Source organism: Psammomys obesus, unplaced genomic scaffold, assembly GCF_907164565.1.
Source record: "Psammomys obesus unplaced genomic scaffold, mPsaObe1.curated_primary_1811, whole genome shotgun sequence".
NCBI lineage: Eukaryota > Metazoa > Chordata > Mammalia > Rodentia > Muridae > Psammomys > Psammomys obesus.
In genome coordinates this window covers 2073684-2076132 of record NW_026592368.1, presented here as the reverse complement: position 1 = coordinate 2076132, position 2449 = coordinate 2073684, and the positions used below count along the sequence as shown (strand labels likewise).

At 50.0% G+C, this 2449-nt stretch overlaps 1 protein-coding gene and 1 pseudogene across 1 annotated transcript in view; both read left to right on the top strand.

Annotated features, from left to right (window-relative positions):
• Nucleotides 1-1116, top strand: part of LOC129681240 (zinc finger protein 394-like) — a 3018-nt pseudogene extending 1902 nt beyond the window's left edge.
• A 47-nt stretch (nucleotides 1117-1163) lies between these two features.
• LOC129681245 (actin-related protein 2/3 complex subunit 1A-like) overlaps nucleotides 1164-2449 on the top strand; it is a 12423-nt gene continuing 11137 nt past the window's right edge. The window contains exon 1 of the mRNA XM_055613149.1: nucleotides 1164-1227. The gene's annotated coding sequence lies outside the window, so the exon portion shown is untranslated. The remainder of the gene's footprint in view (nucleotides 1228-2449) is intronic.

Below are 2449 nucleotides of genomic sequence, written 5' to 3'. Positions count from 1 at the left end.
CCCCCCCCGTCCCCCCCTCCCCCCCTGTCCCCACCAAGACTTTGGGTCCTGACACTGACATTGGAGTCCTGGGCTGGGTCCGTTCTCTCTCTGCTCACCTTCTCCCGTTTCAGGCCTGGAGAACCAAGCTGCCTGGAACCCCGACCTGATCCCAAAGCAGGAGGAGGCCAAGCCTGTGCAATACTCGGTACAAGGTGCACCCCCCAGGACAGACCCTGACAGGGGAGAGAAACTACCTAAAGATGCTGGTCTGCCACCACCACAACCCCAGGGTTCTCCAGGAGAGCCAGGGCGCAAGGCCACCTCACAAGTCCTCTGCAGGACCAAGGAGGAGGGGCTTTGGAGAAGTGACAGCCTTAAGGAGGTTGCCACCACCCCTGCCCTTGCTCAGGATCAACCACCACCACTTTTGTGAAGTAGTCCCCACTGGAGAACAAGTTTGCTGTGGAGTGGAGGCCGGCTCATCTCCTCCATCTGCTACTTTGAATTTGAAAACAACTGTTGAGCCATGCTAATCTTCCTTCGCTTCCTTCCTCCCTCCGCTTCCTCCTTCATTCTTCCATCTCCATCCTTCCCTTTCCAGCCCCTGACTCTTCTTAATTCACGTAGGAAGTGTTTCCTCTTGACTGCCTTGGAGCAGTTGACTGTGTGTGTTCGCTGAGAGGTCGTAGGTGGACTGGACCTTACTGTGGTCGCAGATTTAGTCCCTGAACGTGAGCTGCAAGTCAGCCCCTCAGGCCGGTGTGGTGCACAGGCCTGTAATTCTAGCTGTACTTTGAGACCAGTGTGAGATTCACAGCAAGTTGGAGGCCAGCCTGAACTCTGTGTAGGGAGCTCTTCCCTGACAGAGAACAAGCTAGCCTTCAGCAGGTGCAGCTGTACACTGTAGGGAGTCCATGAAAATACTCAAGCCTAAATCAAAAGACAGCCTTACAACATTAAAAGTGATGGTGTGTACACGACTTACCTCAGTAAATGTAGGTAACGGTTCCTGTGGATTTCAGAATTTAAATGGTTTTTATAAATGTACAGTTTTGTTTGGAGGGGGTGTACTGGCAGCTTGGAAAACACTGTTGTTTTTGTCTGTGAGGAAAGTGTAAACTAGGTTGTCTCCTTCCTCAGGTGGGTGAGCAAGCACATTAAGAAGCCGATTCGCTCCATGGTCCTCAGCTTGGACTGGCACCCCAACATCTTGCTGGCTACAGGGTCATGTGACTTCAAATTCAGGTGAGGATAAATGGGTACTGCCTGTTGCTCAGCACTGACAGGTACCCGTCTTTATATATAATATATATATATATATATGTGTGTGTGTGTGTATATATATACACTTTATTTGCAAAGTGTACTCTGTGAGCTGCTCCTGGTCTAGAAAAGGAGGCTGGGATGCGGTTCAGCAGGTAGAGAACTTCCTGAGCTGGTTACTGTCCCCCAGCGCTGCAGAAGCCCAACAGATGCTGCATGCCTGTAAACCCAGCACTGCATGTGGAGCTAAGATTAGAGGCTCAGTTACAGACCGAGGTTGAGGGCAGCCAGGATTTATGAGACCCTATCTCAAGAGAGAGAAAAAGGACAAGTGAACTGGTGCACAGTGATGAACAGAGCAAGTAGCAGAAGATATGATAGACTCAGCTGTAGGGTTAGCAGGAGCTGCAGCAGGTCGTTGGGCACAGCAGCCTGGCCGGTACAGTGAGGGGTCTTAGGCAGAGTCGGTAGTCTTGAGTGCAGGGTGAGCTCATGCTATGTCCACCCATTCATCTCTCTCTCAGCTTGTCTTCAGTTTTTAAGTCATTTTATTTATTTCTGTACGTGTGGGTATGCATGCCTGGCAAAGACCAGAAGGGGTAAAAGATGCCTAAGAGCTAGGGGTGGTTGTGAGCCACCTGATACAGGTGCTGGGAGTCCAACCTAATCCTTTGCAAGAGCAGCAAGTGTGTTAACCACTGAGCCATCTCTTCGGTTTAGTTCTCTGGGTTTTGATGTGACAAGGAGTTGGAAGCATGAAGCCCAGGTTGGTCTGGAGCTCACCATCCTTCCTCAGCTTCTTGTCCTGGAATTACAAGTCTGCACCTTCATGCCCACAAGCCTCTTTCTTGGACCGTTTCAGATTCTCATTTTGTGTCCCAGGCTACAGACTGCATAGAACAGTGAACCTGACTTTAGCCACGTATTCCTGAGGGTGGACAGACAGAAAGTTCCCTCTGTCTTTAGCCTGAGGCTACAGGAAACTCACTACCCTGCTAGAGCTTTAAGAACCATGCCACAGGTTGCTTTTTAAAACCTGTCCTTCAACAGCTCCCTTTCCCCTTTAGCAAAAGGAAAAGCAAAAATTCATCACTGTTTTGTGTTGATTCCTTGAGGCAGAGTTGACCCATCTTCAGTACCTGTTTCAGGGTTTTCCAGCCTGAGGAGTGTGATCACTCTGTGGGTAAAATGACCCTTTCACAAG